Source organism: Sceloporus undulatus, chromosome 3, assembly GCF_019175285.1.
Source record: "Sceloporus undulatus isolate JIND9_A2432 ecotype Alabama chromosome 3, SceUnd_v1.1, whole genome shotgun sequence".
NCBI classification, from domain to species: Eukaryota; Metazoa; Chordata; class Lepidosauria; order Squamata; family Phrynosomatidae; genus Sceloporus; species Sceloporus undulatus.
The window spans coordinates 259,605,222-259,620,195 of NC_056524.1; the positions used below are offsets into that span (position 1 = coordinate 259,605,222).

At 40.5% G+C, this 14,974-nt stretch overlaps 1 long non-coding RNA gene across 1 annotated transcript in view; it reads left to right on the forward strand.

The window, feature by feature from the left end:
- The window catches only part of LOC121927309, a 17,350-nt gene extending 3,651 nt beyond the window's left edge, over positions 1 to 13,699 (forward strand). Inside the window, exons 3-4 of the long non-coding RNA XR_006103173.1 lie at positions 9,738 to 9,870; positions 13,090 to 13,699. This is a non-coding gene — a long non-coding RNA (uncharacterized LOC121927309). The remainder of the gene's footprint in view (positions 1 to 9,737; positions 9,871 to 13,089) is intronic.
- The last annotated feature ends 1,275 nt before the right edge of the window (positions 13,700 to 14,974 follow it).

The window sequence follows — 14,974 nt, forward strand, 5'->3', positions numbered from 1 at the left end:
TGTTGTTGTTGTTGTTGTTGTTGTTGTTGTTGTTGTTGTTGTTGTTGTTGTTATTCCATTTATTTTATAGAGAACTGTAGGCTTTATATAGCACTTTACCAAGCAAAACAATAAAAAACAAAAAAATTAAAAGAAATCTGATTGTGGTGGTGGGTGGGTAGACGGATAGAAAGACAGATACATATCAGGGCTATACAGTATGCCTATGTCACACACAGGCGTGCCATACACAGCTTTCAGCTTATGCTGAAAGCCATGTGACAAAGAATCAATGATGCACATTCCCATGGCGTGCACTCAGCACCACACTGTGTGCATGAGCACCATTATTTCAATGGGGCTCAAGCACACCTGGAACTTGTCTTACATGGCGCACTAAGGGTAAGGTCTGGAACGCATCCCCGCATAAGGCAAGGACGCGCTATAATACTTCATGTTCACAGGCAGTTTGCTATTGAATAATAGTTATTGGAGAGCAGCAGTAATAAAGGTTTATTGTCTTCATGTTTTGTTCATACGTGTATCTGTACAATCTGGCAAACCATACTATGCTTGACATTTGATGGATGATTATTATGGTACAACAGTATGATACAAAAAAAAGATCAGTGTTTGAAAGCTCTCATAATTTCAACAAGCCGTGAGAAAACTTTTGAACTCTTTCCTTTGTGTGTGTGAGATTGAAACAAGTGAAGATTTGTACCCCTGCCCTGCCTCACCTTGAACACAAGTATGGTTGTACATAATGAATCAGCCGTTGAATCCAAGTAGCCTTTGGGTGCCAATTCCCCATTAACTGGTTCTCAACTGCTCTGCTTCATCTCTGCAAGGTCCAGTTATCTCCTTTCCTTGGCCTAATGTTCCTGACTGTACCGTGGCACTGAAATACTTTCTGAGTGTTATTGTTTATGGTTTGTTTGTGTTAACGGGATAAATATTCAGTTATGTACAACTTTGAAATGACTTCTTAAGGGTTTCTATCTCTCTTAAGCTGCCTCAGTTGCCTGAGAGACAGGCCATATAAAGTCTGCTATTCCCCACACATTCCCCTTTAAAGAAAATGTTTCCTTGGCAACAGAAACCCCCTGAAAATTACCACAGTATTTTTCTCAGATTTCTTTCAGCTGAACTTTCTTTGCTGCACAAGGCCGCATGGAATGTTATATTCCCACACTCCTCCCATCAAAGAATGGATTAACACATCTGTGGGTTGCTCCTCTTATATGTTAGCCTTATAAAATGCTACAATATTCAAGAGAGTGTTGTTTAAATCCCTCTTTCATCCCTCTTTTTTCATTTGTAGTAGTGAAATACAAGGGTGTGTTTTTCAAGTACCTTAAAAAGAGGAGGAAGGCTCACTTTTTTCTTGGCTATTTCCTGCCCCATTTTTATAAAAAAGAAATCTAGTACAAGAAAAATAGCCCCTCAAATCAGATTTATTGTACTTATTTGGTTTGCATCTGGACCAGCTACTTAGAAACCTTAACCTTGAAGACAAAATTTGGAGCTGATCAATCAACATTGTTTTTATTTAGGTACATATTCAAACTGTCTAAACCATACAGAAGCCATGGTACTGACTTCACTCCAGTTCACAAGTTGACACACTGCATCAAAGAAAAATATCCATTCCTATTTATATATGTCCTTCCTTGATATGTGTGTCCTTTCTTGATAGCCAGCTTTCACATTCTGATAGTGACTTGATAAATAGTGGCACCTAAGGATGAGTGGTTGAGAGATTTTCAATCCATTTCATTTATTTGGCAAAACTTTTAGAAAATTCACAAAGCTCTCCGTACATTTGATAGAAATTGAGATGTTTTCAAAAAACAATGCAGGAATTTTAAAATATGGTTTTAGTCACTGTCTGTCCAGCAATGTTTGTGGTGTCAAGTTAGAATCATCACCTCCTTTTCTGACAGGATGTTTGTCTTTAACATCTCCTGGCAGGAGGAACAATATGATTGCCTTCATATTCATACAACTATACCTTGTTTATATGGCTGGTGTTAAATTTTGTTTGATTTGCTTTTGGGGAAAAAACTTACTAACATTTGCAATTTTTTCATAAATGTAATGCAAAAAATATTTTATAAATCAAATGCTGGAGAAAACAAAACAGATTTATTTGACCACAGTGGAAGCTGGGGGATTATTTCTGTGACACAGTTCTTTGCACAGCTCCTTCTAGTTGGAAAGGATCCCCAGCGATATATAGGGAGGTGGGCCACCTAGGCTCTGCCTTAAAAAACTTCAAATGAAGCCAAATGTGATCTAAAGATATAAAATTTTCTATGTGCAGTGATTTAAAAGAAAACCTATATAAAATGATGTTTAGATCATAATTAACCCCAAATAAGCTGTCAAAAATGTCTTAGAATGTTTCAAACCAATGTTCAAGAGAAGAAGGGCTCATTTTTCACATGTGGTGGACTTGTAGGAAGATTAAAGGAAGCTGGTCTAAGATTTAAATGTTAATCCAAAGAAAAGTAAAGGTAGATTTTGTAATGTTACCCAAAATATTTGATTGCATATTATGGACAAAGACCTTGAGAGTAAATAAGGATTATGTCTATATAACAACATGAGGAAAAATGTTGTTTGCTCAAACATGGAAATTGACTGAAGTACCAGCAATGGAAGAATGGATGGTTAAGGTTGCAGAGTTAAACCAAATGGCCAAATTAACATGGGTTTTAAAGGATAAACCAAATGAAGAGTTTCTGAAAAAAAAACAATGTATTTTTTGAGCAATAAGAAATCTAACAGTGTAATAATCTGTGCTAATGGCTTTTAGTAAATTTAACAGGATTAGTTAGCTGGATCTCTGTTGGTGGAATAATAATTCTTATTCTTTTTTCTCTTATTTTTCTTTTCATTGGAATCAGGATTGGGGAGTCAGAGTCCTGTTTTATATTAATTGTATATCTTTTATTTTCTTTTTTCTTTTTCTTTTCTGTCTTTCTCTTCTTTCAGTCTTTTTATTTTTTTGAATGTACAGTGTACAGTCGCCCTTTGGAATTTGTGGGGGATGCATGCTGGAACCCCCCCCCCCCGAGTTCAAAAACTTGCTCATATTCAAGCCCCATAGAGTTGAATGGGGCATGTGCATGCGAGGTGTGTGCCACAGGAAGGCACCCCATTAGGGTTAATGGTGGTCACCCATCTGTGGATTTTCAAGTCCACAGATTTCAAGTCCATGGACTTGAAGGGATGACTTCATTAGATTCTGTTAATATTAATTTTTAATATTTATTTAAATATTAAATATTTATTTTTAATCTGCACTCAACAACAAGAATATATTTTTGTTGTTTTTGTTAATTATTGTTTTTGTTGCTGTTTTTGTTAATTATTGTTTCATAGATTGTTCAAACAGCTTCACTTACATTAGAAATCTTTATGGCAGTCCTGTTACACAAGTCAATGTTAGCATTCTGTGTTGCACATGGCAGTCTAAGGCTGAAAGGACTTCTTTAGGCCATCTTTGTGAACTGTGTGACTAAAATTGGATTATCAAATTTCATATAGCCACTCTACCAGATTTGCACAGTATTAGCTAAGGGGTATCATCTCCAGGTAAGGACTATCCCAGGCCTGAAATTCAGGATTATACCCTAGAACCAGGATGACCTCACAGGGACAGGTTCTGGTGATATTTCAAGAGGACATCCCTGGTGCTGTCACACACAGTGGCACAGAAAATGCCAATCAAAAAATAAAAATAAACTTGAACAAATGAGGGAAATATAAATAGATACTTTTCAAGGCAATGTTTTTGCCCTGAGATTGCTCTTCCTTCAGTTCCTAACTGGCCCCTTTCCCTACTCTCTAGACATATTCAGTAGTTCCACTATGACACTTCCTACAACTCAGCCTGAATCCCCCCCCCCCCGCCCAGTTCACACTGTTCTACTCACAAGTGAAAAACTCACACACACAAAAAGTAGTGTGATTCACGGATGTGTTGACTGCCTTTGGCTTGTGTTAATTTCAAACTGCTGTAACGTCAGTGACTGAAACAGATGAGGACCCTGTCCTGAAAAGCAATTGATTGGGTCTCCTTCCATGCATAAAGTACACTGCTAAACCAAGCCATTAATCTTAATTAACAGAAGGGGAGGCAAGTGAGATCTTCAGAGTTCAATGTGAATACTAAAAGACACTAATAAGAGCTGAAAGCACAGTGCTTTTCAAAACGCAGCTTTCTAAAATCTTTAAATGTTTAAGCAGTTTGCTGGTGCAGCTAAAGAGATCATTTTAACAGGGTGGTGGATATTAACCTTTAAAGTCGGGGGGGGGAAATGCACCTATAATGTAACATTTACCTACAATGCAAATATTTTATAAGCTACTTTACTATTTTTATTGTCCAGTTATCCCCCAGTTGTAGATTACTCACATCCATTTTACAGATGGGAATCGGAGGCGCATCTACACTGCAGAATTAATACAGTTTGAAATCACTTTAACTACATGAGTCAGTGCTATGGAATTCTGGAACTGGTAGTTTTGTCATATATTTAGCCTTCTGTCAGGAAGCTCTTGTGCCACAACAATCTACAAACCCCAGGATTCCATAGGATGGAGTGTGACAATTAAAGTGATGTCGAACTGCAGTAATATTGCAGTGTGGAAGAACCTAAGACTAAGATATGGTTGCTTGCTCATAGTCATAGAAAGTGATGCGATATCAACGGCACCAAAGTAAACCTATTCTATCACTGTCCATTTCCTATTGAACAACGAGACAATAAATATTTAGCAGATATACAGCGAGTTGAATAATAATAAAAAATAATAAGTTTTATTATAGATAGACGCTATTCCGCAATGATCAAGCGGTGTACAATAAAAATTGCAATACAATACAAAAAAAAAAAATGCAAGGCACTCTCTCCCCCTCGAGAATGGTGTGGTCGGGAGGAGAGGCTCGTTGGTCTTTCCAGGCCCCAGGCCTCGTCTCCCCCCTCAAGATGGTGGTCGGGAGGAGGGCTCTTGGTCTTTTCAGGCCAGGCCCGTCCTCCCCCCTCAAGATGGTGGTCGGGGAGGAGGGCTCTTGGTCTTTCCAGGCCAGGCTGCGTCTCTCCCCTCAAGATGGTGGGCGGGGGAGGGCTCTTAGTCTTGCCAGGCCAGGACTCGTCTCCCCCCACAAGATGGTGGTCGGGGGGAGGGCTCTTAGTCTTGCCAGGCCAGGCCTCGTCTCTCCCCCACAAGATGGGGGTCGGGGGGGAGGGCTCTTAGTCTTGCCAGGCCAGGCCTCGCCTCTCCCCCTCAAGATGGTGGTCGGGGGGAGGGCTCTTAGTCTTGCCAGGCCAGGCCTCGCCTCTCCCCCTCAAGATGGTGTCGTGGGGGAGGGCTCTTAGTCTTGCCAGCCAGGCCTCGCCTCTCCCCCTCAAGATGTGGTCGGGGGGGGAGGGCTCTTAGTCTTGCCAGGCCAGGCCTCGCCTCTCCCCCTCAAGATGGTGGTCGGGGGGGAGGGCTCTTAGTCTTGCCAGGCCAGGCCTCGCCTCTCCCCCTCAAGATGGGTGGTCGGGGGAGGGCTCTTAGTCTTGCCAGGCCAGGCCTCGCCTCTCCCCCTCAAGATGTGGTCGGGGGGAGGGCTCTTAGTCTTGCCAGGCCAGGCCTCGCCTCTCCCTCAAGATGGTGGTCGGGGGGAGGGCTCTTAGTCTTCCCAGGCCAGGCCTCTCCTCTCCCCCTCAAGATGGTGGTCGGGGAGAGGGCTCTTAGTCTTGCCAGGCCAGGCCTCGTCTCTCCCCCTCAATTCTGTATTTTGCAAAATATGATGTAAACACTGTGTAACTACATGATGGAGATTTAAACTACATGAGCACAAGATAGGATCTCAACCATGCAGTTTGTGGACATTCCTTCATCTCCCCTCTCCATTTTCAAATGCATACATAAACAAAATAGTCTTTAAAGGTAGGTAAGGTTTTCCCTTGACAAGCTGTTCTAGTTGTGTCTGGCTCTAGGGGGCAGTGTTCATTTCCATTATTAAACTGAGAGAAGCCAGCATTGTCATATGGCCAGCATGACTGCATAAAACACTGTTACCTTCCCACGAAAGTGGTACCTTATTTACTACTTGCACTTTTACCTGTGTTTGAACTGCTTGGTTGGCTGAAGCTGGAACTAGTGATGGGAGCTCCCCCATCACATGGCACTTGGGTCTCAAACTGCTGACCGCTGATCTTGCAATCATCAGAGTCAGTGTCTTAACTGCTGAGCCAAATTGTGGGAATAAAATCCTATTGAAATCAACAAATACTGGGAAGCTCATGTTCCCAGTAGGCTCACTCCAAAACTTCAAGATAGGAGCTGGTTGTATTAATCCAGGATTAATTTGCTAGTTTGTTGTTTTCTGACCTGAGTTTCTAGTTATCTTGAAGGTGAAATCTCCCTTAAGCTTCACTTTCAGGCCAGGACCAGCAAAAGTGACTGCTCCAGGGGACAATTTTCTGATCCTGTGATCCCTCAGAGGTTCCTTTATTTACTTATTGTTAAATATTATATTTCACTCTAGGTCCAAGGACAATTACTTAATAATTAATTAATTAATAAGCCCTGGTGGTGCAGTGGTTAAATGCCTGTACTGCATCCACTCACTCAAAACCATAAGGTTGCGAGTCAAGACCAACAAAGGCTCAAGCTTGACTCAGGCTTGCATCCTTCCGAGGTCGCTAACATGAGTACCCATTGTTGTTGGGGCAATTAGCTTATACTTGTAACCGCTCAGGCACTGCTAGTTCAGTATGAAGTGGTATATAAATGAAGCTGTATGTAAATTTTAACAATCTAAAATAATGAAAACTACAAAGATTAATTTAACAATATAAAAGTGTATCGTAAACAGCTGACAAGTTAAAACAATTACGTAAACCAGTTAAAAAACAGTTTCAATTATTTAAAATCATGCATACGCCAGATTTGGACTGTGCACCAAAGTCTCTAGCCAAAGCCATTATTTTACTTGGTTCCAGAATAACATCAATGATGCCTGCATCTGGGGCTCAAAAAGAATAGGATATCATAACAGGGGTGACACAGCAGATCTCAGTTTTAGGGCAAGTGTACATTGACTTATAGAAATGGACTGCCAAAATCCAAATCCACAAACAGAACAATCCAGATGTTGTCAATGGATGACTTCTGGATTTGAAAATGGATATACTATATTTTGACATTCAGCTGTGGGAAGAGACCCTACAATTCAATTAAAAGGTGCTTTCCAGAAATGGAAATTCCCTCTTTTGGAGGCCAAAAAGGGCATTATGGGGACCTGAAGAGGTGACATCTTAAACCCAAGGACTGCCACATAACCAGGGTGCAGGATTGTTTTCTGCTACCGCTCTCTGGAGTTTTAGAAACAGCCTGGACAACCACCTACTTGGGATACTCTAACTGGCTGGCCTATGGGGCCTTTCTAACTCTGATCTATGATTCTATGGATGAAAGCTACAAAAGCAGCCTTGGAGCACTCCTTTCTATAGAACCTGAGAGGAGCACAATGTGGGTGGTTAGGATTTGGACAATCTTTTGAAGTTCCATTTTTATGATTGATGCTATCAGCAGGGTGAAAATAATGAAATGGGTGGTGAAGAAGATTTCAGTTCCATAAAATATGGAATCCCTTGCAAAAATTGTCATTTTTCTTGTAAAATATCACAGAGTTTAGCTCTTTGTCTTCCTTTCCTTGAGACCATTGATTGAAGACAGAAACTCAGGCAAGGAGAGATAGAGGATTTTAGCGCCTCGGATCATGATATTATTGCCCGAGGAAAAAGCAAATGGGGATGAGGCAAAAGGTTTGGTTCTCCAAGGGAATTCAGCTGGTTTCTTTTCTCAAATGCACCAGCTTTGCAAAAAAAAAAAAAAAAAAGCCGCTTGTAATATGAACAAAAAGTGAAGAGCAGTTCTGTAAAAAGAAGCAATTTACAAAGGCTCGAAAGGATGTTTGATGGTTTTGTTTGTGCAACTTAATTAATTCAAAGCAAAACAAATCAGCTGCTGGAGGGGAATGAAAAAAGGCTAGCATATGGTTTCATCCTATTTTTTGCAAATACAGGACATTTGGTGTTTGCTGCTTTTGTAAAGAAATCTGTGTGAAGTAATCAGAAAGCAAAGCAAGTTCCCAGACAGCAGGAACTTGCAGAATTTATCAAAGAAGTGTGCATCTCTGCTGACACTCCCAATTAAGACTGAATGATCCCAAGGCTGGCCCTGACTCTCCAGTTTTTGTGGGCCATCTCCAGGCAGGAGATCAGAGTGCAGATTCTCCAGTTTTGATGGGCTTAAAGACTTGCAAAGTGGGGTTATGCATTTTCTTGGGAACCTTCCTCCTTTTCTACTGGTCACTGTGGAAGTGCTCACCTTCTACTCCGTTTTGCCTGAAGCTAAAGGTAAGGTTAAATGTAACCCCTTAAAGGGCACAGTACCTTTAGCTGAGATTTCTGTTTTAATTGCCAACTGGAAAATATATCTGTGTGTGGTGTGTGTTTAAATGAAAAGCTGTGGACTTTCACTGGGATTGAATGCATAATACTTAATCTAAGTATACTTAAGTATAAGTATTATAACATAATACTTAAAAAAAAACCGCGCGGATTCCCAGTAATTGGCGGTATTAAATAACCTATTATTATTAGTATTATTATATTAATGCCATACCAAGGACACTTGAGGTCTTAGGTTTTTGTCCAGAAGCCTCAGAGCCTGGGTGATCCTTAACTGCAACCCTGCTCCCGATACTTTTTGTGAAGGTCTTGAGTTCTCCAGATTTTTTCATCAGGTTAGGTGGCATTAGCCTGGTGAAGAGTTCTGATGAAGACCAAAAAAAAAAAAAATCACATGAGGCAGGAAGCGGGAGAAGTGGCCTTCAGTCCTTCCGACTCTTCAGATCTTTCTTTTGGGGGCAAAGAAAAAAACTTTCTTTTGGTGAATTTTCTCTCCTGGTTTTCTTTTCACACAACACAGTTATACCACTATGATTCCACTGTAACTGCCATGACATTATCATATGGACTCTTGGGCTTTGTACTTTAAGGAGAGGTATTTAAAACTCTCAGCAATGGACTCTAGTGCTTCACCAAACTACAAATTCCATGATTCCACAGAATACAGTTGATACAGTTTGAGTGGAATTATTATACTAATGACTGATAAGGCCCTAGGCAACCTCCAAGAGTAGCAATGTACCTTTTAAATAATTTGACAGGGGAGACCAGCACTGTTCAGCACCCACACATACAAACATCTCCATTTTTCAAAATCTACAGTGGATTTCTGGTTCGCTTCTTTTATTGATGGGCATTCTTGCCATTCTCTGTGGTTCCCAGAGGGTTCCAGAATCAGAACCTCAACCTCCCCACCCCAGTCTTGCCCCAGGGACTCACCTTGGTCATACTTCTATTGCTCAACCAACAATTTGGTTTGGCGTTTTCTTTACCATCTATAGATTTTACAGTGAGACCATTCACAGTGAGACAGTTTAATCTTTGTTGCTCATGTTATACACCCAATGCTGATATGTGGCAACATCTATGCTTTACAGTCTAGGCTTTATAATGGCTGAGATCCTGTGTTATCAGTGTAATAATGACAATGGAGGTCCATCTTTGTATTTATGTCTGCCTCTCAAAATAAAACCTTAGCTTTCTACCTTGGCAGCATCCCTCTTTTCATGGTAGTGGAGACTGGAGCATTGGGAAATTACATCTACATTACTCTTCCAGCATTGTGAACAGGCAGCTGGAGGGAAACCTGCCAAGTACCCATGAAAAGGAGAGTGCTACAGACATCATTTTCCAGCACCCCAATCCTTAGCACTTCAGAAATGCTTTATTTGGAATGCTGCCAGGCTGCAAGGTAAATTGGGAGGTGGGGGGAGGGTCATTTTGCAACTGTTGAACTGGATGCCAGCCATCATATTTATCTGTTTATAATAATACCTCTATAACTCCCAATTTTTTGGAACTGTTGTGTATCTTTCTGGGAAACAAACCAATGAAAAATGGATAGATCTCACCTTTTGACTAAATGCATTGACGATTGGACTGCCAACACATGAGATGGTCATTTTTAGTTTGGAAGGAGCAGATGGGCAGAGACAAACAGATTTGCTGAGAATCAGCAAGAAAACCAATTTATTTATATCACACTTGCTAGAGCCAGGAGGCTTGTTAGCAGGGAGTGATTAATCTTCTGCTTTGTATAGCTGAGCAAAAAGAGATGTAGAAAACTTAAGATCCAGGATGTGCTTGACATTCATAATTCATCCAAGCTCTATTCTTATTTTTGTTCTGCATCTCAGCTAGTTGGTGTTGCTCCTTTTGTTTAACTTTGTCACCGATAGCAAATTTCTTTCAAGTCCTGAAATAATGAAGATCTAGACAAGATAAAACACTGGTGAACACATCTACTGAATCATAGTACACATCCGTGTAGGGTGTAATCTGAGAGTAATCTAAAAGCCACATGGTGGTGGGAAGACTTGGAAAGCTTTGTGCATGTAAATTTCTCACAATACTGTTCCATTAATGGAGTGAAGACACAAGAATTTTTGGGAAGGAGGCATTGTCAGGACAGGTAAAGGTTCACAGGATCCCAAACCACTTGGTCTCCCTGTCATGTCTCAAGTGAAGCTGTCAGCTGCATCATTTTAGACTGCATAGTAAATTCCCCATCATGACTACAAGAGGAAAGAAGAAGGAAAAAATAATGGGGAAGGAGGAAAAATAACTCACCTATTACCCAGACTACTAAAGCCAGCTGATAGGAAGTGGTGATAGCTCTTCCAAGGAATCCATCCCTACCTCCTCTATAGGTTTACTGCACCAGTTCAGTTCCCCTTTTACATCATGGCTAACCTCTCACAAACTCAGACAGTTCTCACTTTCTCTGAAGTGGGACAGATGGGCCAAATAAAGTCATCCCCAACCATTATAAAGGTGGGGCATTTAGATGACACATGCCTCCAAAGCTGCTTTTTCCTGGCCATCTGCTCCAGTCCTCTGTTGCCTTTCCATATAAAGGCAAAGATTGATTGATTGAATTTAGATCCTGCCTTTCTCTGAAGATAGGATTCAAGGTGGCTGACAATAATTTAATAAAAATTAAACTAAAATGTTTGATTAGAAAGTTAAAAAATCAAAGAACAATATAATTTTTAAAAACCCACAATTAAAAACATTTGAAACATAATATTCGGTAAAAGATTTTAAAATATAATGCACATCATGACACATATGCTGTTGGTTCATAATTAAAATTCAAAGGATGCCTGAATAAAAACATCTTCATTTGCTGGAAAAAGAGAATAGGGAGGAGGCCAAATAGGCTTCCTACAGAAGGAGTGCCATAGCCTGGGAGCAGCCACCGAGAAGGGCTATCCCCTGCTTCCTCATCAAACATGCCTATTCAGGTAGCACATATAAGAGATGGTCTACAGCTGAATGGGGGTCTAACACATGAGATATATGTGTGTGTGTGTGTGTGTGTGTGTGTGTGTGTGTGTGTGAACTAAGATCATGGAATGTGTATGTATACACATATGCATGCATGTGCATGTATTAGTGATGTAAACATTCTGTTTCTTCTCTGCCTTTGTTTTTGCACATGAGAACAAAATATTTCAAATGTTTCCTCCTTGCTAGGTGAGAGTTTTGCGCATTTTATTATTTAGTTTATTTTGTATTTCAGGACATTTTTTCCAAAAATCCTCTTAGCATGTATTTTGGCTCAAAATTATAATATTTTTGTACACAAGGCCTTGCATTTTGCTTCACTATCATGCTTCTTGTGCAGAATACAATGTTTTGGGCAAAATACAATGGCTGAGATCTAGTATCATGCATGTTGAGCATAATGATTTACATATACAGCTTTGTGAACCCATCCTCCCCCAAGCTGCTGTCAAGGAGAGGTACTGGTACAGTGCTTTGTTTGTTTTCCTATTTGTTGTTTATTAAAATATTTACATTCCACCTTGGATCCAAGGATCTCAGGGCAGTGTCCTATAAAATCAATCTGAACATTTTAAAACAATTTAAAGCAATAAGTATAATTTAAAGACCCTGCCATGTCTCAAAAGATTTAATAAGAACCATGTTTTATTTGGTACTGGAATGATGCCAATCATGTCTCTAACAAGAGGGTATCTCATAAGCACTGTTATGTTTACTGTAGATTTTGTATGGTGTGGTATGGGCGGTGGTTAATGTGGAGTTAATACAATGAGCTACCACACCAGGAAACACCAAACCTAGTGAAGCCATTGCTGCTTCTGAGTCACTTTGTGACTCCTTCCTTCCCTTCCCATAGTAGAAGCCCCTCAGGAGTTGATGACTGCTGGGAGGGGTAGTTTGGGACTATGTGCAAGGGACTGGTGAGTATCTCCCTGTGTTCTATCCAAAAGAAAAAGCACTATAGGTACAGTAATCTAGAGTTTGTTGCCAATTGATTCCAGCCATAGATGATATTTAGCCCAGGGTAGCCATACTGACCCTCTCCACTCTTACTTTCCTGGCATTAGGGCATTCCCCCATGGTCACTGGAGGTCCTCCAGGGTTCCCTAGGAAGTATTGAGAGGTGATGCCAGTTTCTTTTTGTTGAAACACAGCCAGTTGCTGCCTGACCATCACACCCATCATCACTATGCTAAAAAATGCCTGAAGTGGGCACTCCAGCACTAGAAGTAAGGAAAGAGCACAAAGAAAAGGGAAGCACTCAGTTAAACCTGGCAGAGTTTTATACTTACCAGTGCACTCTATTCCTGACAAGGAAAAGTGAAATTCTCCAACAGTTTGGGGAGGGTTGAATCACTTTTGAGAAACTGCAGCTCATACAGTCTTGAATGAGTCATTGGTTCATTGGTAACTGAAAGCACCAATGGACTAAGAGAAGGAGTAGATGGTCAGCTAACTATTTTCATCAAATACTATTCAGAACATTATCAAGAAATGCTTTTCTGGAACATTTTGTCCGCATCCTAGTTTTAAAGGGGGGGGGGATTTTACTCCACATACATCCGCACTGCAATGAATACACTGCAATATATTTCTAAATTAATCCCATCTTCTTTCTCAGCACACAACCTCTTTTGAAGTGTAGAGTTGTCACAGAAGAAGGCTTGTGAATATGTGAAACAGGTCGGAGCCTCACAGCCGAAATACGTTGACTCTTGTCAGGAGCAATCAACCCCTCAAGTGAGTGTCTCATCTCAGGGCTCGATGAAAAATCAAATGCACAACAACAACACACAGCAATTTACTGAAGCAGTGACACTCAAGTAACATGAGAATTAGTGCGCACAGGCATTATCAGCATGAGAATTAAAATCTAATTAGAACTGCTCCATGTCAAGTGTCAGCAAGTTAATCAGTCTGAGATTTCCAAAATGGTACCAACTAGACAGACTAAAATGTAAAGCAAGAAAATCACAGACAGCCTTATAATTTAAAAAGCAGTGTTTGACACTTCAACCTTTTACACACTCATTTGGAAATAAATGCCTTTGAAATCAAGGGGGCTTATGCCTCAGTAGAATATAAGGAATTTAAAATAACGCCATAGAGATGAACCAATGATACACGGAATGAATGTTCTAGTTCTTCCATGAACTTTTATTTCATCTTGAAGACAGTTAAAAATAGAGGCAATAAAAGAATGTCATAATCACATGCAACATGATGGCTAAATAAATGAGGAAAATTCATTCATGTATAAATTTGTTGCTGTGTGTCTTCAAATTGTTTCTAACTTTTGGCAAACCTAAGGCAAACCATCATGGGTGTTTCTGGGCAATTTGTTCAGAGAGGTTTTTACTTTCCTTTGAGCAGTGGCATCACTAGGGTGCGGACCACACCAGGTGGCACCCTAAGGGAGGGGGTGACACCATTGCTCCTCAAACACCTACCTTTTGGCAGAAACGGGCATTCATTTGCTTCCCTTTAAATGCATTAAGAGATCGTGGGAGTGGGGTGAAGCTCAGTGGGAGGGGAAAGGAGAGGCCCCAGAAGTTTTTAAATTAAAATTTCAAACTTCAAAATTTTAACTTATTTTTAATTGCTTTTAAAAAAAAACAATTCGTTTTAGCCTCCATTAATAGAAGCATGGTTTCCAACTCAAGGGAACTTATACTCCCTCTGTATTCCACTCATCGTTTTAAGAAGGATATGGACAAGACAGCCAGCATGGAGTACTAGTTTGAGTGTTGGGTGGTGACTCTGGAGACCAGGGTTCAGTTATCAGCTCAGCCATGGAAACCCACTGGGTGATCTTGGGCAAGTCATGCTCTCTCAGCCTCAGGGGAAGGCAACGGCAAACGTCCTCTTAACAAATCTTGCCATGAAAAGTCAGAAATAACTTGAAGGCACACAACGAAGAAAAGCAAATACACAAGTTAGAGCAGGTTTAGAGATGGACAAAAAGGATGATAAGAGGTATGAAAAAGAAAACATGTGGACAGGTTGAAGCAACAGTGCATGTTCAGTTTGGTGAAGGGAAGACTGAGAAGTGACTTGATTGCATTATTTAAATACCTCCAAGGCTCACAGAGAGGAGAGGACAGGCATATTCTCTGCTGTACTAGAGAGTAGGACCAGGTCTAATGGTTTTAAGTTACAGGAGCGTAGATTTCAATTGAACATTAAAAGGGACTTCTTGATGGTAAGAATGGTTCAACAATTGAACCAATGGCCTAGAGAGGTAATGGGGTCTCCTTCTCTGGAATCTTCAAAAGGAGGTTGGACAACTATCTTCTGGAATGCTTTATTTGAAGATCCCATACTGAGCAGGAGGATGGACTCTATTGCCCTTGTGCCCCCTTCCATCTCTATGATTCTAGGATTCTATGACTCTCCTCAGGTTTCTTGCAAATTTTCTGCTATCTGGTGATATTGTCCCAACTGGAGATGCCAGCAATCAGTTCTCAGATATTCTGGATTCAAAGCACTAGTTCAGCTGTTGAGTT